This window comes from Acanthopagrus latus, chromosome 8 (assembly GCF_904848185.1).
Source record: "Acanthopagrus latus isolate v.2019 chromosome 8, fAcaLat1.1, whole genome shotgun sequence".
Classification (NCBI taxonomy): Eukaryota; Metazoa; Chordata; class Actinopteri; order Spariformes; family Sparidae; genus Acanthopagrus; species Acanthopagrus latus.
Genome location: NC_051046.1, coordinates 18,908,681 through 18,931,390, shown reverse-complemented (window position 1 = coordinate 18,931,390; position 22,710 = coordinate 18,908,681). Strand labels below are relative to the sequence as shown.

Below are 22,710 nucleotides of genomic sequence, written 5' to 3'. Positions count from 1 at the left end.
TATTTATTGACTCTATATGGTGTAACAGGCCCTTATGTGCACATGGGAGTGTGTGGAGCCGCCCCCTTCACATGATCACATGGCAATTATACCACTCAAGAATACGTAGCGATATTGACTGCAGCGACAGAGACCAGCTGAGTCTTGCTCGTAATGGGAACCAGCCGACTGACGTTTATATTTTCACTTTCCTTCCTCACTTTTAAAGTTCCCATTTTTCCATAAGGTAGTCATTTCCAAGGCTGATGTGAAACCAGACACCCAGGAGCATTCATGGTAAAGGTCCAGAAACAACACAAGGCTCGCCCGACATCCTCTCACCTTCCCCAATCCCCCTCTCCATCTTGTGCGACTGTTCCTGGGAAGGTAAACACCCTTTCAGCGTGTCAGAAATGGGAATTCATTCTGCTGCCACGGCAGTTCCTTCATCTAGCCCTCTTTTCTGTCTCTCCCTCTCTTTTTTTCTGGTCCCCTCCCTCCCTTTGCTGCCACATCTGGAACCCAGCTCCTCATTTATTTATGTGGTCTGTGTTGTTTCTTTCCTTTTTTCCCTCTTTTTTAACTTATTTAAAAGTCCTCTACCTTGTCTTGTTGGCAGTTTCTCTCCATCTGATGAGGTCTGCAATTACATCTCACCATAACTGGTCACTCTGCAATTACATGCTCCACCACAGAGTCCCCCCCCTCCTCTGAACAGCACCACTGCTCATATGGCAGACCGAAATAGAATAGTTTCATGTCTGTTTGGATGGCGGCCCAGCTGAAACTATGCTCGGCTGCTTGACTGACAGTGGGATGTGGGCTTTTTCTCCCCAAGAAAAACCTTTAAGGCCGGTTATGTTTAGACTCTGAGCAGTCGTACTCCAGCAGGCTTTGGTGGTGGTTGGCCCAGCTGGGGCTCCAAGGCAGGAGACAGAGACAGAGTTAGAGAGAGCGAGAGAGAGGACAGAGACAGACGGTTTGCAGTGAAGAGGGCAAGAACCACGAGCTGTAACGATGAACCCTCCCGGGAACACTACTTTCAGTCACTGACCAAGAGAACGGGTGAGTTTGACAACCAAATCAGTCTAATCTCAACTTCTTGGAAAGGCGCCGTGAGAAAGTTTGACGTGAAAGTTGTCCAGATAACTTAAGCATGACTCGGTTGTGCTGCATGTGATTTAAATAGAAAACTTATGGGGAATCACAAGACTTCCCTGTCACGTCCTTCAAACTTCTTCAAGAGCAATGCAGCTGTTCACTAGAGAGTGTTTTCCAGTCAACGATGCAGTTGTTGCATGCTGCAAGGTGCAGGCAGTGCTTTCAAACTCCCGCATTTAAATGGGTGGCAACTTTACTGATGTCAAAGCCCCTTTTTCTCATAAAACTGTTCTTGACCAACGTCCAAGTCTGCTTTTCATTTTTTATTTTCTTAATGACAGAAATCTTAAAGATTTTCTAAAGAGGCAGTCTGACCTAAAAGCCTCTTTATTTAAGAGGGATGCAGTATTTATCATTTGAACAACCAGAGTCTCACAAAACTTTTAAACACTGGATGGACAGTGATGTTTCTTTAAATTCAAGAGGCTTTTGATTTTTAAAAATTACAATGTCACCCTTGCCAAGAAATAGTCAGATGAAGCACAAAAAAGTGCCAAGTCATGCACAATTCAACTAAACTATATGCTGAAATCTACAGACTAACAAGCTGTGTGTTGTGTGATAGAGTAATGCAATGAAAACGATTATATGTACATTTGGGAAAATAAATATCTTGACATATGTTGTAAAAAACATTATAAAATGACACAAAACACAGTTCATTGGACATCATTTCTAAATCCAAGTTGGGCTATGTGATCTAAACATGAGGGAATTACTTTAGTGTTTTAGCAAAAATGGAACCATTGTCAAGGAGATTGAGTTAGTTAGTTAGTATCAGTTTTGGGGCACAAGGGGGCAGCACTACAAGCTGTAAACACAACAATGACATCAACTTTTAAAGTTGGTTATGGAAAACTTTATAGCAAACAACTGACTATTTGCACATCCAGTAGCATTCATTTGGAGTCACATTTCTGGCTGCCTGACTGGTATAAGTCCAATAGTCGCACTCTTTAATCTCTGTTTTTAGTTGCCAACAACTCCTGTGGTAAATTTTCTGGTTCCACTGTGTTCATCAGCTACTCACTTATTGTGTCTGTCTGTTGTTTAGTACTGGACATGGACAACGTATCGACAGAGTGACATGGGTCAAAATAAGCAGTTTGATGAATGCAGGAGGAAACATTCACTGTCCATTTCAAATCTGACGATAGTTAAACATTTCCATCAGATCCCCCACCCCTGAGCAGCATGGGTTCGCCAGAGCTTTCATGCTAGGAACACCTGCATGCAGCAGCTGGAAATGATGTAAGCACTGAGGGTGAAACAACACAATAAAGTTGCGGGCCCTAAAACCAAAACAATGAGCTGAAAGATGCTACAGTTTAGAAGTTAGTTGGTTTCAGTTAATCTAGTGAACACAATGATGCTTAAGTCCTGTGTAGATAGTTCTAATATTCAAACATTTCACCACACATAATTGACTTTTACACTTTCTTTATATCAGCTGAGAATTCACAGTTTAAATCGCCCCCCTTGTGGGAACTTGCACTTGCCAGCTGATGCTATCAATATAAATACATAAGGTCCGCTCGGACTACTGTTCAGTGGTCTCCATCGGAAAATGTCTTATGTTTTTGTTCTGAGTCATGCTGGAGCTGAACTCCACCGTGGCTGAAATGGTTTGGAGCAGGCTGATCTGGTTTGTGTGGGAGTGATTGCAGCTGAGTCTGTGGAAAACAACAAAGATTACAGTGAGGCTGACGGTTATGATCAGGACACGGCTACCACATGTCTTCACTGCAGGCTGCCGTGTGTGTGATGTGGTGGTGGAGATATGTGAACGTGTGAGTGTGTCTGAGGGAGAGAGAGATGGTTGAAGATGATAAAAGAGATGTGTCATTACGTTTTCGCATATGTACTCTATGTGTGTGTATGTGTGTGTATTTGACAATGGTTGGTGATGTCTGAGCACATGCACACTTTCTGAGCTCACAATTGTATACTGTGTCAATACGTGTGAGTGCATATGGCTCACATCTGTGCGTCTTAGCTGTACAATATATGTTTCAGCTGATCATTTACATATAAAAACATAATTTTAAATATCACACTCCAGTTCAAGTATACCCCGAAATCCTCCACACTGGACCTTAAACCAGCATTTCCTGTGAGTAAGTCTAAATGCATTAGTGGAAAATATGTGTAAGGGCTCCGAATGTTAACAGGAACTGAACAGCAAATGTGACACATGAACCAGAAGCATTTCTGTGGCTGTGTATGTCATGCTGTTACTATATAATTATATGACAAACAGCATCACAGAACAGGGTGCAGAGCTATATATACATGAACATTCTGTTCTTGTGTCTTGCTCATTGTTTATAGACAGACCGACATGCTGGGACGGAAGTACTTGAATGCAATGCACTTTTGTACAGAGATTCATGTTCCCAGAGGATGAATCCTCCAGACTCCACAAGTTCACATGTTTGCTTTTCTTGACAACTTTTTTGGAGGACGTGGTAAACATTATACTTGGTAGTAGCATGTTTGTGCAGAGAGGCAAATTCCCTCATCTTACAGAGACAAATATTCACATTACATATGACTTTTGTCAGTTTATATAGTAAAGTACTGCCCAGTGAACTACATCATCTCGCTCAATATACTTCACCAACACCATTATGGGCATCACCTCAGCAGAGAAAAGATCATTACTCAAGTGAAACTCACAGTAAGTTTGGACATACTGACAGCTGGATTTACTGGAAAAAATAATTAGTAAGTTCTGAAAAGTACAAGTTTCAATTACGGGTTTCGGTGACTGTAAGGCCTTGCTGTTGAACCACACATTTGTGTTGACAACCTGGCTATGTAGTGAATGTAGTTGTTTCGGACTTGCCTTTTCACTGAGTGTGTCCCGGGGGATACGTGTTAGCTTGTTTGTTGTTGCTGCTACTGACTTTACTGACTCCTGACCCGTCACATCCCCATACTGATTTTTCTAACTGTTCATGTTCTTATTGCATCTTGTGCACGCATAGCATTAATTTCAAAGGACATACACAACCTGCGCTCCAAATGGATGCAGGATAGGCTAGCAACCCCTCATGCGTACCTGAATGCAAGTATATCTTTGGCCTTCGAGGAAACTAGGTTGCTTGTGCAACAGTTGGGCATGTAGTCTAATTACATGTTGACATGGTTCTTTATTTACAGTTTAAATGACAAAATGAGACTTTCTGTTCTAAAATGATCTTTTAAATTGGCAATTTAGCATCAAATGATTTGATTGCTATACATTTTTTAAAATTAGGTCCCATGGGGTGGACTGGTAGGAGAGGGACTTTGCCTCTCTTTTGTCACTGTGAACTTGGATGCTGATGTTAGCCTTTCAGCATTGAAGTGTTACCTAAGAGAGCCAGCAGCTGTCTTTTTAGACTTCTAGAGCTCTCAGCTTATTATGATAGTGTCAGGACTCTTGTTTTTGTTTGTTCTTGTGTCTGGTTTTTGGTTTCTTGTTGATTTACATCCTTATATCTTGTCTTGTGTTGTGTTTTTTCCATGTCTTGTGTGTCATGTGTTTGAATTTCCATGCCCTCATGTGTCCTTTAAGTTTCTCCTATGTTCTCCACTCTGGCTCCCTCTGTCTGTTGTCTTGTTCCCTTCTGGTCTGTTCCTCTGTGCTCCTCCCCCTCATTATCACACCTGGCTTCCTTCCTCCTCTCTCCTCACCTGTGCCTCGTCATGTCATTAGTGTCTGTGTATTTAGTCTCTGTGTTTCCCTCACTCTTTGTCTGGTCATTGCTTTCTTTTTGGTCGCTGGTTTCTGTTTCTTGTCCACGCTCTTGTTCATGCTCTTGTCCATGTTCTTGTTCGCGCTCCTGTTCATGCTCTTGTCCATGTTCTTGTTCGTGCTCCTGTCCATGCTCCTGCCCCGGTTTGGTATGTTTTGGTTTCAAGATTTTCCTGTTTAAGTTGAACTTTGATTTTTTCTTTGTACTTTGTCTTGCTGTTTAGTTGCTACTTTGCCTGGTTGTTTCAGTTGTTACTTTGCTTTTTGTCCTGTTTTGTCTGCCTTGGCTTTTTCTTGTTTTCGCTTTTTGTTCCACGTTATCTTTGACTCCTGTGTGTATCTGCGTTTGGGTCCACCCTCTCCTTCCATAGTTTTCCCCTTTTTACCCCAACCTGACAGATAGTAATTTTGGATCACTGTATCATCTTAATCAGACTCTGCACCAGGGCCCTGCACCTACTCATGTTTTATCAACATCCCTAAGTGCTCATAGACTTATGAATGCAGCATTTTTGCGTCTTTGAAGAGGAACGAATGCTGTGATGGATGATCTGAGGACATGTGGATTAATAAAGTTGCCGGAAAACACAGAATACATCAGGAAGTAACTGTAACATCCTCAGTGTCTTGCTCTGTTCTTGTCTTGCATCCAACATTTGGTCGCTGATTACGTCACACAGGTTTTACAATGTCACAGAAGCCATTTGGGTCTAATAATATGCTAAGCTGCTTTTGTCAGTCCTACAGGCAAATTAAGGCTTAGCATCAGTTGCATTAGAAAAAAGAGCTCCATGCTTCATACTAGATGACAAGCTGTGACAACCACTTCCCATAAAGATCTGTTTAGCACTTTTATCTAATGATACATGACTGGCAATTACTCTCTGCCATGCATTCTCCTCTCGTCTGCCTGGTGAACAGCTGAGGAGGGCGCGGTGTGGTGACCATAAACCGCACATGCAGGTGTGGCCCTCACTGTCTTGTCCAACTGTTTAATTAGGGATTTCATGGACAAGGAATCATAGGGTTTCCACTATAAAAATGATCATGTTGTCAGTCTCACACCCACATTCATTGTCTGAGAAATTAAGACAACGCCTTGCCAGTGTAGCCTGATGAGTAGTGACTATCACTGAGGGTGCGACTGAACTCTGTGACCGCAGCTAAAGTTGGAAACGCGAAGCTGCACTTTGCTCCACGCGAGTCTGGTTTTTGAGTTCCCCCCGTGCCAAAATATTGTCTTCAAAATAGGGTGCTTATACGAAACATTCAGACTTCTTTTACTCATCATAGACAGTCAGAGCCATCCTGTATAGTTTATAGATTCACTTTCAAGACACACGCTTGCCAAATATCTGTCGTTCTCCATTAGTGGATCCTTTCTTCAGAATGAGGTAGTTTCTTTCTTTGGCTGTTGATATTTTCCCAACCCTCCTCTTTGTGTCTGTGTGGCCTTGTTGAAGTCAGGGCCAGGTCATTTTGGGTCTCCTCCCATGAGTCTGGTGTTCTCCAGAAGCTATTTCTCACACAGTTCGGCCTGTCCTCTGTCACTGTTTCGAAGCAGATGCCCACTAATTGCATTTTCTTATGGGAACACAGCAGTCACATTTTTTTCTTATGAAAATAGCGTTGTTAAGTTATTCTGGAAGCATTTTTTGTTATATTTGCAGAAAATCTCATGTCCTGATTGAATGAAATATTCTGACAAATAAAAAGCAGTATCTGTGACTGTTGCAGGTCTCAAATAAGTCCATCCAATAGTCTCATTCAGCCCGAATAGATTTACGTGTTACCTATCTTTTTACCCTGTGCAGTCATTGCACAAAACCGTAGTCTTCCATAAGGTTCGGCGAACATGTTGCTAAAGCTATTAGTGAGCAAGTGGCACAAGAATGGCAAAGAAAGTGTAACCAAATTGTCCCACTTCTAATATATTAGCTTGACAGTGGTGAGTACCATCTACTATCATGGTTGTGTGTTGTTTGCCTTCATTATGATGTTATTGTGGTTAGCTATGACAGTGATGTTGTGATCTTACAATACACAGCCTGTATTATGTCGTTCAGCAGCTAGCTAACCAAGTAGCACAAAGAAAAAAGACCCCGACCCTTTATCAGCTAATTTTAGCATTAAAAACACACAGACAACAGTAGGGGGTAACTGTTTGGTAGCCTCTTTGGACTGAGAGACAATCACACAGTTATTTTTCTTGTGAATAAATGACTGAAGCATTTAACACCATTGTTTATGTATGTACTTATAAGACCAAACGGCTAAGACAGCTTGTTGAATGTAGCAATCAAACTGCTAACACATCTTCCACAGGGCCAGCATGCTTCTGAACCTCTGAAACCGCTTATACATAAAAACATAGTGAGACATCTGCTCAAGTATAATTCCACAGGCTTACCTGAAATTTGGACATGGCTGTCTAATAACATGATTTCTTTGTGTGGAATACCATTTTTAGCCTCTGACTCACTACTGGTGCCACTTTAAGGCACCGTTGTGCAAATTTCCTCGGCATCAAAACTCTCAGCAAAAACAGATATAAGCAAGGATCCTCTGTCACAAGTCAAGTAAATTTCTAGGCTCTAGGCAAGGCTCCATCAACAATTGTGACCCTGGCTGCTACCTTTGAGTTTTGAGACCTTTGACCTCTAGAGGAGTACAGACAACATCTTCCTCCGCATGGAGCCAGCTGCCTGTCTCTGACGTCAATCAAAGAGGCAGTTTTTATGGCTTCCAAACAACCGCGATCAAAAAAAGTTGTGTCGAAATTGTTTAAAGAACCTCCAATTGTTTATTTTAGCATTCATTAAAACAATGAAATGAAAAAAAAAGTTTGGTTATTTGTAACCCAAAGTTTCTTCAATGACTGTGCTTTGACATACACATAAAACAATGGTATACCACGACATGATGCAGCACCCATGAAAACTCATTGCTTTCTTGTTTCCTCTGGACGCTGCACATGCGTCACGTGTACGTCTTTGACGTTGCTTTATCGTGGGTAACTGTTGACACATCGCTGTGATCAGGCTCATGACTCAGTGGAGGCTCTCTATTCAGAGTGGGGACTCAATTAGAAGAGTGGAGGTATAAATTTTTGCGTAGGTGGGCCCAATATGGCAGCCACTCTGGGGCCCAAGGCTGAGAGATAAATCAATATCAGACTGGTTGAGTTAGGGCGTCTTCTCTTACGTTGACCTCTTTTTCTTCACTCTCGTCTTTTCTTCCCATCTCCATCTGCTAATTGGATGCAGGTCATGGGCTTCAGTCTGTTTAACTGGCTTTGCTGTCACTGCCATCTACTGCATTTGCTCTGTGGCATTGTTACGGTTCATTAGGGAGATCATGAGAGGAAATGGAGGCTTCAGTACTTCTGTGAGTTTGTTTGCAGTGTGATTGCAAGAAGACGAAAAGGTCAGCACCTCCTCCTCCTCTTGAAGAAGTCTTGGTGCTGTTGAGAGCACCTTAGGGAGTCTTGAGGACTTACTACTCCTTCTCTGTTGTGGTGTCCTGTTCCCTCACTACCACGGTCTGTCTCATGAATCATCCAGCTTCATACAGCAGCAAGAGCAGCTCAGTGGAGGCGTTTGAAAAGGGGAAACAAACTGCTATTACGCTCTCTAAACTGTTAAGGTTGATCATTTTCAGTCAGCTGTGGCTTCTGACTTTGCTTTCAGTAACATTTTCCTAGTCCTAGAGAATATGTTTGAAAAGTAACTTCTGTTGTATAACGCTGCAACTAATAATGATTTTTGTGACAGGAAAAACTCAAGGAACAAAGTCCAAGGTAGACCGGAGCAGACAGATTCATCCTACCCACTTTCTAATAAAAACATTTCAACGCTATTCTATCTGAACAAGTGAACCTGTCTATCCTCTCCAATTTTAATTGATTGCTCCCTCTCCCTTTCTCCAGTCTGTGCTGAATTAACACCTAATCAGAGGAGGTTTTTTAAGAGGAGGTAATTCTCTGTATTGTTGGACACTGATGACATAAGGTTGAAAAGTTTGTCTTTTTTAATCCATTTGCTCCAGTCTACTTTGGACTTTGTTGCTTGAGTTTTTTTCCTGTCACAAAAGTGTCCTGCGCTGAGAGCACCAGACAGGCTTCCAGCTCCATGTGAAGCAGTTCTTAAAATCCTTCCTTAATAATTTAATTTGATGTTTGTATCCCTCAATAACTTGATAGTTTTTCCCATGAAATGTCAAAAACCAAAGACGAATTGCACTTAACCCTTTCATGTTAAGTCTTCAGAACAGTTATTTTGTTCAACCAAAAGGTCAAAACCCAAAAATATTGGGTTTATATAACTTGGATGGAGGATGATGGGTCTTGGCCCAGAACAGACCCCATTAACTTGTGGATCTGGCTAGAGGGACAGATCCAGGATTTTTTTTCTTCAACTTTGCAAGACAACAAAACAATGCATTTTTTCTTAATTTCTCAGCAATGCATGGGGATTGGGTGAAAAAAATCTGGCATATTTAGATATATGAGTGAGTTTTAAGGGGACTGTTGGCCTTTGGTGGATGTATGCACTCTACTGTGTGTGTCATTGTGGTTAACAAGATATCAGATGGAGAAAAGCAGCATTTTTTTAACATTTACGAACCTGAATCAAAGGCATGTTTGGCATTTTTGCATTTTACAGTTACTTTACAATGAATATAGTTGAATATTTTTTGTGGATTGAATAATAATTGATGACTTGTTTCAAATCTTTTTATACATCTATCTTTTAAATCTTTGACATTGTTTTTACATATTATTTTACTCATTATGCTTTTGTTATTTCTATGTGTTCTGTTAGATTTAATCTCAACAGTTAATGTTACACCCTTTTAACAATGAATATCTCATTTTGAAATCACACTTTCTAAGTATTTATTTCTGGATATTCTGTGTATCTCAAATGAGACATGGCAGACACTTTTCCAAACTAATTACCCAGAAAACTCTCACATGTGTTTACTTTCCGTGCCCCAAGTGGAAAAAAATAGCACTGAAACAGCTTTTTGAAGTGCCACATGTGTGCTTGGTAGGCACATGTGGAGCTTTTCTTGCATACCTTGCGATTTTTGCGGCCGCTATTTACTTATCGCATTGACCCCATGTGTATCCCATTTGCCCTGCGTGTGCCTTTGGTTCGGTGGTGGAAAAACAGTCGGAGGAAAACGCCTTGAAAAATTCCACCCTGCCCTGAAGTGGTGCCTGTGTTCCTTGGCTTAGATTTGGGTAGTGGACCTATCCTCCACCCCTGAATCTTACTCTTCCCTACTCCCCTAAACCCACACACAACACGGACCCAGCCCACCTAATTTACTCCCACCTCCTAATGTCAAACAGCTGTAGAGTTGACTCGCAAGGAATTGCTGCTATTACGCCCTCCACCCCTCCCTCTCTGCTCGCTTCTTCTCAGCCATTTTGTGTGTGGCCCTTCATATCAAGTCACTCATGTGTCAAAACGTGATGTCTAAACCAAGCATCCGTTCATGGTTTATTTATGATCCCGGCTTTGGATATGACGTCATGGATTTACATTGTAGGTGCCCGTGGGCGGAGATGGATAGACCCACAGCTGGCTATAAATTTGTGCGTATGGATCGTGGTTCTGTAGTAGCCCGGTCTCGCTGACATGCAAAGGTGGGCCGTAACTGGGCCAATGCCATTTCCACAGCACTTCATCTAACTGAGGGAGCTGCCTGACATAAATGCCAGTGAGGTCATTCGCCGTGTGATTGACAGGAGAAGATCAGGCGATGATGCTGAGGGTTGAGAGCTCCTGCTGCTGTCGGGAATCTGCTTCAAAGGCCTGTTTTGGCCTCATGCCTGAAGTCCAACCTGGAAACTGATGACACAGATTTCCCAAGAATTTATCACTAACTTTAAACCTTTGGCCGCAATATTCAGGACAATGCTGGAAAAGCAATACAGGCTGATGATACAGTAATTTATTGCAATGTCCCAAGTTTTTATCAATGTTAAGATCAATAAGATTAGTCAAAATGAAAAAAGAACATGAGAAAACAGGCAAAATGAAGACAAAAAATGTTTAAATAACGTGGAAAGGTTGTAAAAAGAGCTTGTGTCAAATTACATAAAAACAAATTCAGTGTCAGTGTCAGAATCCTCAGTCCACTCTAAGAGAGACACACTTGTTTGAGCCATATGTTGACTCTGTCCAGTCTTTGTGCAGAATGTTGGTCCTATTTAACTTTGATGTAGGATTTAACTTCTAGTGAAGTTCAATGGTCGGGTAGATTTTTGACATTTGTAATGTTCACACCCCAAACTGAAGTGCTCAGCTGTTGTTTTTATGGAACTTTCTCATTAAGAGAAGCTGAGGTCTTGCTGTTTTATTGGGAACTCAAACTGAGTTTGAGCACTTCCACTAAAACAACTGGGAGTTTAAAATACCTTGATGGTAACAGGTAGAAATGTAGTGTTGATGAGTTGAAGATGTTTTTCCACTCATCCAGAAGCTTCACTAACTCTAGTTTCTAGTTTCTCTAAATTCACCCTCTACAGTCTCTGCATGTGGCAAATAAAGCATGGTGAGGAAAACATTTGTTATATAAAGATATGAATAAGCCATAAACTGTATAAAGATGGACCATGTGAAGCTGATACCAGACTAAATCATGAGCGGGGACCTGCTGTCAATCATGACATCCCTCTCCCACTTGAACATTCATCAGCATTATAAGAAATACTTAAAATCACAGAAACCATCCTTGGGAATATTTTTATTTTGTCATATAATGATACAGTAGATCATAAGGGCATGATCAAGATGTTTTGGCTTTACTTTTTGGGGAGCTGTGATGTCAGCTATTGGGTTAGGCATTACAAAATCCTGGACTCGGCCTATAGATGTTCTTTAGACGTGTCTTGATTCCTTGACATCTTAGCAAATTGTTTCCGAACCATCAACAAATGATCAGAAACGATGTGTTTACATGACACAGTATCCAACTCTAGTCAAAATCCTGTCCAAACATCACAGAGATACTCCAAATACCTGACCATGAACAGGATATTTCTTGGTTGAACATGGGGGAATCTCACCCTGGTCTGTTTTCTCTGCCGTGTTGAGCAATATATTTGTAATTTCAATGCATAACCAAGTTTGCTGGAATGATGTTTAAATATGTGGCTCTCCGCGGTGAACCTTGCGCTTCCTCAGTGTGTTGCAACATTTTGGAAAACCCCCGAATGTTACGTTTTGCACAAATCCTTCGGTACTTCTCAGGGTGACCAGCCACATACTTCATGACACTGTGGTTCCATTTGTTTGGATTTCAGTTCTTTTGTTCTGCATTGAGATAATTTGAGTTTTGACAATGACCCAGTCAGTCAGACCACTGGCTTTCATTTGGATGTTCTCCCGTCTCCTGGTTTCAACCTTAGTGTTTATTGATATCTTTTATGGCTCCCATGTGACTCAGCTGATGTTTCATAGGAAAAACCTGGTTTCTACTTTTGTTGCTTGCAGTTGGCTGATGCTTGCCTCCGATTGGGTTTTCCCCTCATCTTTGCCACGAGGACTGCATCTCAGCCAATCATATTCTGTTTCTGACATGGGTGTGGTAGGGGTTAGGTCATCCATGACAACACCCGCCAATCTTGTTATTATGGACACAGCACTTTGTTGTAACTGAATGATCTTGCAGGTTTTCCGTCCCACTCCATGTCCCCAGTCCTGACTCTTTTTTAATACCACAGCACTAAAAATAAAAAAGGAAGTTTTACGAGACTAGACAGAGTCCGTCTGAGGATAAACCAGCACTAAACACACTTGCGGCCCGCTGTGTGTAAAGTGTGGAGTGCTGCGGGGCGATGACAGAGTACTTTGTTAGAAACATGTGTCAAGTTGCTCCGACTGATTATGGGCATACCCTACATTTACCTGACCACGCTGTAAGCCTGTCTCCAATTATGTCAGTATGACTCCCCTATTAGCCATGTGGTGTATGTGCGTGTGTGTGCCTCTCTGCAGGCCTCGCTCATTCATTATTAAGCAGCTCCTGATGTTTTTCTGGCTGTCGCTGCACCGGTGTCAGGTACCCACATGATCCCCTTCACTGAACCCGACTCAGGCAGGATCCAGTTCCAGTCTCTTTGGCCTGTTGGAGCAGCTGAGCCCCACTCCAAAACCTTTCGTTAGCTCTGGTTGTTGTCCCTCTGCCGGCCGACTAACTGTCGATGGAACTGGGAAGCTTAAAATGCATTTGGATATTTCTCTTGGCGTGACGTCGGGGATATTTGAGCTCTTTGGAGGTATGGCGCTGTTATCATCTGTTTTTTGTCTTGAAAATGAGAATTACGGGTCCTTTTATAGCAGACCATTAAGTACTGTGGCAACCACGAGTTCACTTTAGCAGACTTGTGGTGAAGCAATGTAGTTATTTATGCAGCTGAATTTCATCTGTTTGGAGGGGGTGTCTCAGGCTCCTCTGGTGTCTGAGGAATGAAAGAGCTAATGTTATTACTGCTATCAGTTGTAGCAATCTGTCCCGTTGTATTAGTGTGACATTCAACAGTGTGTCGGATCATAGACCATAGCTGGGGTTAAGCGTCTTTGTGTATGTGTGTCTATGCGTGTGTGCAACTTGACCCTGTCTGATCCCATCCCCATAAGCGCAGGTTGCCTAGAAACCCCACGAGGGCACTTTCATATTATTATGCCAAAGGAAAGAATGCTCCCAGACCCGAATAGATTGCACAGTTTTTGGCCTTACAAGGGAATCTTTTCATTTTGTCTCATGAGGAGAGTGTTGGGGAAGGATTTAAAGTTTTCTTGCCCCAAACTGGTGCATACAGAGACAGGAGGGCAATTATGGCATGCGAGACCAAACCAAAACAGGCCTAATTTCTAGTAAACCTTTTATAGGGTGGTTTTACTGTATGCACTGCTAAGAATAGCCATACAAGTGTCTAATGTTAAGGTGGAAACAACACTATTGTTTGCTTTTGTTATCGTGAGACTAAAACTCTAAACTGCACAATTGCTGTAAAATTGCTTTTCTTGTTGGCCTTCTTCACAAATATCCTCACAGTAAAGTCTACTGCTCAGCTGACTGCTGACTGTAAACGTAAGACAACTGTTGTTTCTGAAAAGAGAAAAAAAAAGAAAAGAAAAACACCAGAGAAGTTTCCTCTTGTGCCTTGAGAGCCAGTGACCTCCGGGGTGACAGTGGATGGGTACAGTATGAGTGACACAAGTACAATGGAGCAAAACTGCTGTCAGGTACACTGTTCAGGCAAGTCGGTCTTCTCTGTGGCAGCTGGTGACAGATGCTGACAGATGCTCCTTCTCCACGTGGATTTTAACGTTAAAGTCAGGAAGACTTAAATGATCCGTTAAGGAGTTATTCTAATACTTTCTCTCTTTCCACTGGTGTTAACTTTCTCACTATTTTATCGCACAGAACTACCAGCTGAAGAACTTTTTCAGTGCTGTGCCATCTCCAGCTCGCCCAGTAAACTGTTGAAAGTACACTGTAGAGATGAGACTTTTTTAATCATGTGGCCAATGAAAGATGATTTACAGAGAACTGCTCTTTATTTGTTTCACTATTTGGTGTGGTTTTTTAATTTCCATTCAAGCCCAAATTCCTCTTGTCCACAAGTGTCCTGAAGTTAGATTGAGCACGCCTAAAACGCAATATATCACCATTCCCAAACTGTGAACGTTGCAGCATACCACTGACAGGCACACTCAATCTCATGTACGCTCACTGTTTGTTAGGTTTAGGCACTAACTGGGTTAAAACAATTACATTAACAGTTGTCACAGTTGACTTATATGGCCATTTTTCTGATGAGGATGGGCAAGTGCCTTTCATGGTAGAACGATATGAATGCATCGTAGCCTGCTGCCACAGCTGTTTTGTGATCATGTGGGCGAGTGCCTGAATGGGGGAATGGAAGCCATATTGGTAAGTGATTTGGATGAAAAGAAAGACATAAATGCAGAGTCATTTAGTCCATATTTGTTATATATTTGGAAGTTGTCATCTGTGCTGTCATCTAAGTGATTTATTGCCTGGTTCCATATGTTCTGCGGGATAATAAAGTTGAGGTAGCAGTACTGACCAGCTTTACTCCTGAGTGAAAGCAAAAATGTAATTCAAAGAGGCTGATATTAGAAGAAAATTTAATCCTGGTAGAAATAATCTGGTATCATGAAGATCATTTGGCTCCAAGTATTGACCACCACATTTAGAAAATGGTTCCATGGATTGGCCATTTTCTGCAAATTTGTGTAGTTCTGAGGCCTTTTTGCCTTGCAAGCAGACAGCAGGGAGTTGAGATTATATGCAAAAATGGTCCCTAGTCAGTCTTGAACCAAGTACATTACAAAGAAGTCATCTAACTGAATGTTCAGATTATAAGGACAGCAGTGTGGCTCATCATAGTGCTAAAAACTGCAGTCAGACAGTCCAAAGATAAAACTTCTACGACCATATAGTGTATTTTTGTCTTGCAGTTTAATAGTAAGTCTCCATGTAAATACCATCCAGTATAGGAAGCACTCTTAAGTCTGCACCATCTGAGGGTCCTATGTTGCTGGAACAAAACTTTACCAAAACAGCTCAACTCACCTATAGGAGAACTGTTCCAGCACAATTCCTATATTCTGAGTTGCTGCCTGCTTTACCCACAATCCACCCCCCACATTTCCCTGTGTCATTTTCTTGTCTTTTCCAATTCTTCAGCTCTTTCAATCACCTTCCCAAACACTGTGCAGCCTCTTTTTATAGTAAAAAATGTGAAAAGGTATGCTGTTTCTTTTCTATCCTCCTACACGTTTGTCTCTGACATCACGGTGTGTCCCACTCAAACCTGTGACGCTCCTGATGCCCCTGTCACCATCACCCTGACACATGTCAAGACGTTGACACTGTTTTTCTATCATTAGCCCCACCGCTACTGCTCCACTATACTGTTAACAGCATATTTAAATTGCAATTTCTCTAAACGAACTAGCCATTTGTGATGATGCACACAGAGACAATACACAGTGCTGTAAGTGTTATGTTCTGTGTTTGCATTGCATTATTAGGGGAATCTGGAGTTAACTATGAGAGCTAACAGTGTTTTCAGTGGTGGGTCCCATCTCAGTGTCAGAAATGATTGAGGTGAACCCTGAATGATGTATTATTTTGACAGTCCACCAGAAAACCTGGTTGTAGGCAGAGGGAACGCTATTTTAATATAGGGTCTATATTAAAGTTCCTCCATTTTTATGAGAGCTAACACCGTAAAAATAAAAAAAAATAAAAACCTGTATTGTTTCATCATTTAAAGTGGTATTTCAGGTACTTTGGTGTGGGGTTGTGTGAGGTACTTATCCATTGTCATTGTATTACCTGTGTTGCTCCTGTAGATGACCGTCAGCTCTCCCTCTATGTGGAGAAGCAATATGTAGCACTGACAGGGAGGAAGAGCATTGTACTTCTAAATTAGGTCAACAGCAAGATGTATTTTAACCACCTAAAAGAAGGCATGCCTGAAAATATATATACGTTTTTGGTGCTTTACATTGCCATCATCGTAATACAGTGCAGGGCAGGCACTACTGTGCTTGTGTATGGGAATACAGGTGTATGGAATGTATTCCCAAAATAGAGGGCTGCCCGTAGTGTCGGTAGGTGGGTAGGTGGATGATGCTAATTAAAAGTAGAAAAAAAAAAGTTTGCCATTCTTGATTAAACAACAGTGGAAAAGATGGCTTAATTTGGTCAAATGTATAAAACCCTAAGAAATCAAATTCATGCCTTTAGTACCCTTTAGTCCACAGTCACAATTAATGTTGGTTCAGGGGGCTCATTAAAACCCTCTGTGTCTGTAGCTAAAAGTGCATATAACAGTCAAAGACTATGTGTTTTTATTATAACACAGAACTATTTATCTATCGATTTGAATAACTTGGGCTGTAATAATAAATGATAAACTAATTATGTGAGTGTGAGGAAACCCCCCGGAAGAAACAGGATTCAAGTTATATCTCCTGAAATAAACATTTTTCGACAGCTCTGGTGAACATCAGTATTTATCAGGAGAATGGCAGCTATATTCCAAACAATTCCAATATGTAAACCCGGAGAGCATTAATTAACATCAGATCCCAGCTGATCCTGTCAGTGTATCAGGATGTTTAAATCATCAATAAAGCTAAGCTGCCATGCCTCGTGTTTAAATGCGTACTTATTCTTTCAGCTTCAGGTAATGTTATATTTTCCTCATTAATGATATGTTATTTCACCCACTGACAATCCATCAGCTATAAATCAGAATGTAAATTTTTATGACCATGACCACCTAATTATCCTTATGGCACTGCATCATTTTTACTGCTTTCTCTATGCTCTTTTCCATTGGGTTGTGTCGTTTATGTGAGTTTGGTTCCTGTGGTATTTCTCAACGTGTATTAGTCAGAGTATGATGCACCTGCTGGTCCCTTGATCGTTAGCTTTCATCTGTATATTACATCTTCCAGTGTACACATTAAAATTTCCTTTAGCTTTTATTTGTGTGACTCCCCAACCGTAAAGTTCACATATTCCAACATTCAACAAAAGAAAATTACTCCAGAGACGGAAATTACACTCAAACATGCTTAGTTTAAACATACAGGAGTCTGCTGACCTGAAGTGTTGAAGTTAAAATTATGTGGTAAATTAGGACTCCAAAACACTGACCCCCAAACAGTACATAGCATACCACAGCTGAGTTTCACCCTGGCAAAACATCACATAACACACATTACCTAAAATAAGTTGCCCATGTCGGTGTTATCTATGGAATGCACTGCATTTAGACTCACTGAGATAATGGTCAAGAGGGCTGTTGTGTCTGGAGAGAACAAGAATGACCTTTCCATATGTGTATAGGAGACAAATTGATTGACAGCTTGGTATTATATGACAAAATTATCAAATATTCATCATCAACATGGTTTGTAAAATCCTGTCAACTAGGCACACACAGGGTGATATGACGTTAGCATACGTGACATAATCAATTTTAATGTGAACTTGCATTATGTTATTCTTAGTGACGTTGTTGCCTGCGTAACGTAAACTTAGATGATATTATTCTAAATTATGTTAGCTTATGTGACATTAGCCTATGTGATGCAAGCTTGCATTATGTTATTCTAAGTGACGTTAGCTTACGTTATGCTAGCTGGTTATTTTGAGTGACGTTAGTTTACACGATGTTGTGTTGTTAGCTTATATGATGTTATTTTGACTGAAGATAGCTTACATGATGTAAGCCTATGTGATGTAAGCTTACATGGCATTATTTAAGTGGCATTAAAAGATGTGATGTTATTCTGCTCAAGTTTGTATACGTTATTTTGGAAGACTGCATTGAGTGCATGGATTCAGTGTTGAACAACGTATGGAACGAGCTGACTCACCAGACGCTGTGACAGTAGACATTCACATCAGGCATTATCTGCTGTCCTGAGTGGGTCTCTGTCCAAGTACAAGGGCCCACTTTGAGCCAGCCCACTGTGTGTGGGATGGGAATGTCGGGTCCATGGCTCAGCACAGCCTTCTTCCAGTTGTTCCCACCCAACCACCCATACAGTACCCATCCTGCTCCGCTTTCCTCCCCACATGACAGCTCTGTGGTCAGACTGCGACCGCTGTCTCCTCCTGTGAACTGAGTCTCGAGCTCAATGATAGGACATGAGCAGAACGGCACCATCGAGTCGCCTCTGCAGAGTATGTCCACTGTATTTAAGGGCCAAAGGCCAGAGAAAACTTATTTAGTCGATGCTTTCTTTGGTCTGTGTGAGCAGAAGAAGAGGCATTTTCTACTTAGTTCTTGGCAGTTTTGAAATAAAGCCAAACCATAAGGAATCAGTTACAGAGAGAGGGACCCCTGAAACAACAAGGATATGAAACTTGGAGTACACAGCCTGACTCACTCTGTCCTCAACTCCATCACTTTGATTCATGCTGGTTTTGGCCTCTCAAAATGGTGAGTGGCTTCGCTTGTTTCTCCTGATTGCAACAGTTTGATTTCTTCTGTTTTTGTCAAACAGAAATTCATTGCTTTTGGCAAGAGGTTGAAGCAAAACCACAGTGGTATGGTATTTTGTTTTCTGCAGACCACTTTTTGTATTCATTTGGTGGTTTCACCCGGAATCTGCAAGAGGCATTCTGCTTCACCACAGAATATTATAAAAAGGACTGTAAATGTATTTTAAGCAGTGATTTCTGCTGCTATGGAGAACACAAACAATGAGGTCACCAGACAATGAATACTTGGTGGTACATTAGCATGCACATATGCTCCCCTCATTTGTGAGACAAAGAGAATGAGTCTTATGACCGAAACAAGCATAGAGGGACCAACTGGGAGGATATTTCTGGTGCTACAGCAACATTTGCAGATAATCTTGCTTTAAACTCCTCTAACTTTAGAAAGTTATGATAGGCCTGTGAGTTGACAGCGCTTTCAAGGACAAAATATCCAATACACTGGGATTCAATATCAGCAGCTCCTGTGGTTTACTGACCATGTTCTAAAATGAACTTTGATCTACTTTCTTATGATTTAACAACATTCAAAAACAATTTTCCAGTAAAGTTTTTTCCACTAAGCCAGTGTGCAGATTATCAAACTGATTTAATGGGATGATGTATTTTTCACTTGCACATATCTGCTTTACAAACCGCAAGTCCTTTTGCTTCCAGTGCTAGTTTTCATCTTAAGTGCTTTTTCATTCCCAGCTCGGTAAAAATACATTTTCAATCATTTAGATAATCACATACGTGTTTTTAATTAACAAGGATAGCCTTTGAGCTAGCCTATCTGGCTTCCCTAAAAGCTAGTGGAACCCATCAACCTTCTCTCTTATTTCTAATTCAAATCCATAAGCCAACAGTGAGGTTGACTTTTACTCCTGTTTTCACAAGAGGGTTTACTCTCCTCAAGCAGTCAGCGTGAAAAAACATAACTATCAATGTTAGAGTGTGGGTAGCCAACGCTGCTAAAGGTTATTTATCTAGCTATCTAAGAGAACCAAAAATGTTTAAAAGTCCTTATAGGCTACAAAATCTAACAGTAAACTGTAAATAATTTATCTAAAATCAAGTGTGAAAAAAAGCTCACTTTGACACAAATATGTGTAACTTCCTAAATTACTGAAATCCTTGGTTTGTTATTGATTTGCCATTTGTTGTGGCGAGGCTCAGATTATGCATCATCCTCCTGGTCTTCCTCATGCTGTCTAACCTTTGTGTATTTTGGGGGAGATGTCTTATTGTTACAACTGTGTAGCCTACTATTTTACTAGGTGACAGTCCATTGTCTTCTACACCAGTCTGTTTGTCAACCTGGGGGGCTCAGTATTAGTATCTGTCTCGGTTGGTGCCCATTGAAGGCAGCTGAAACAGAAATATTATGAAAACAATGACAATCCATCTCTCGACAAATAGATTGAACCAGATCACGTACTGTTTACAAAGGTCTAAGTTGTAGTACTGGGTGTTTTGTGATTTTCATAACAACAGTGTGGTTTTCTTGAACCGGGAAGTTCCATTTCCACTTGGGTGCTCTGTGGCATCAACCTCCAAACACTGGCTCATTGTTTAGGCCCTTTTCTATGTAATTGCTCATCACAAGCAGTTGAGCTATGCAGCCAGAATGTGTAACCAGAATGTGTAAAGGCTACTGGGCTCAAATAAGGAAGAATCAAGATGACTCATGTTAAATGTGGGAGTTGTCGTGACTAACTCGGAACAGACATTACACTAAAACAAAACTGCAAGTGACAGAAACACGCACACAAGTGCACAGACACATCGTTTCAATCCCCGTCTGCACACATGCAAAGAGTGAATGCAAGTGCTGCAGTAAATCTGGAGCGCACGTCGCACTGACTTCCCTTACACGCACAACTTTACTGAGTGGTTGTTATTTTACCCGGCGTGTGACATAAGGCCGAGACAGAGGTGTCCTTTGTGTGGCTTACCTACAACCGACACGTTCTCCACGGCAACCGAGTGGGGAAACCCACAGGGCCACTCAGGTTTCAGCCCAGACATGAAAAGAAATGTCCACCCTAGCAAGAAAATTAGCCAGGACCCCATCACAGCTGACCATCTGCTGAGGAAACTCGTGTTTCTGTAGCACTTTGCAGCCGTTTTTGTACACATGGGGATGTTTTAACTGCAGCTCAGGGGAAATACACTCTCAAATACAGCTTCAGCTCTTAAATGTTATGTTACATAAATTATTACAGCATAACAGAGCACCGTCTGTGCCTGAAAAATCAGTCCAGGAGGCTGTAAAAGAAACCAACAACCTGCTGTAAACTTTGACATTTTGCTAAAGACCTTCCGCTCTCCTCCCTCATGCATCGTTTGCCGTTGGTGGCCACTCATGGCAGAATGACAGAGATCACTTTCAGCGCAATGGTGCTTAACATGGCACTTAGTGGCGCTCTCTAAGTGCTCAGGACTGAATTGCTTGATTGGACAACTCATCTCCATTTGTATGGTAATCCACAGAAGAGCACTGTAACAAGCTAGAAGCACATGTAATGGAATCTGGTGGATCCGTGTCTCGTTGACGGTGACCCTGCGCTTAATTACAGAGGCAATATAATTAATCTACACCTCTATTGCAATAAATAACAGTGCAATTATATCGGCTCTATTCCACGGTATTCTGTTCTATCTGCATTGAACGTGTAGATGTGGGTTTTTCCCCACAAAACAGAGTGCTCACTTCCAACCTCCCAGATTTCCACGGACCTGGCACAGTATTGGTATAATTTCTGATTCGCTGCGATGCTTTCTCTGAAAATGGCCCCGGAGGAGCCATGCCAAGACTGCGGTTTAAAAAGACCCCCTCCTCTTCCCCTTTCTCCCCATCTCTGCATCTTCTTTTTTCCACTCTCTCTCTCTCTCTCTCTCTCTCTCCTAACTTTCTGCTTGTATCTGTATCAGTCTCTTTACCTATTCATCCATCTGGGTATCTATTAATCTCAGTCACTGACTCGGTATCTCACCCCACAAAAAAACCCAACATTTTATTCCCTCATACATCATTAAATGTAGTCCATTTGTACTTACAATTACATAACCCCGGGGAGTTTCGGAGCAATCGAAGCAAATGGTAAAAGAGAATTGGTGACTTCTCTAATGCATCCACCTCCAAACTCTACAGAAGCTGACATCTTTGGGCTTGGAACACTGCGGCACTGAAAAAAGGCGAGCCATCATGGGATCAAACGAGCGACGCCTCACGTGTGTCACATGTCCCTGCATTCTCAATCGCTTTACCGTGAGTCCTCCTGTGTACGTTTATCGATCCCATAACACTCTGGAAGCATTTAATAGGAAGCAGGTCACAACGGCTGGAACCTGCTGCGTGACACTGGCAGGGTGTGTGTTTGTGTGCGTGACAGAGGGATAGTCCCACATTGTAACTACCTGCTAATTATACTGCACAGTAAACATGAAATTTGTAACCACACCACTGCAGGATAGCATTAACTAAAAGGATTAGAGTGTGGTTCAGGCGGGAGGGCGTCTGTGGCTTCTCCCGATTGAAAATGGACTAATCTAAATGGGATACATCAATAAAACGGCGGAATAAAGTTGTGGGCACTTAAGAGCGTCAGCCTCTTTTGCTCAGGCTCAAAGAAGGGAAGAGAGTCACTGGCTGGCAGCCAGCCAATAAATTAGAAGATAAGAAATATTATTCCACTGGCACACCAGCGGCTTGCAGCTATTTAAAACAGTGAGGTTTATTGATAATTGAATTACTTGGAGGAAAAAAG

The 22,710-nt window shown here is 41.6% G+C and overlaps 1 protein-coding gene across 4 annotated transcripts in view; it reads left to right on the top strand.

Moving 5' to 3' along the window:
• Positions 1-267: 267 nt before the first annotated feature.
• Positions 268-22,710, top strand: part of LOC119023683 (protein inscuteable homolog) — a 55,086-nt gene continuing 32,643 nt past the window's right edge. Inside the window, exon 1 of one of the 4 annotated variants that reach the window (XM_037105766.1) lies at positions 268-366. The gene's annotated coding sequence lies outside the window, so the exon portion shown is untranslated. Of the gene's footprint in view, positions 367-772; positions 1,045-13,041; positions 13,176-18,605; positions 18,897-22,710 lie in introns of those variants that run through there. The other 3 variants (XM_037105763.1, XM_037105765.1, XM_037105764.1) reach the window with 3 other exon arrangements.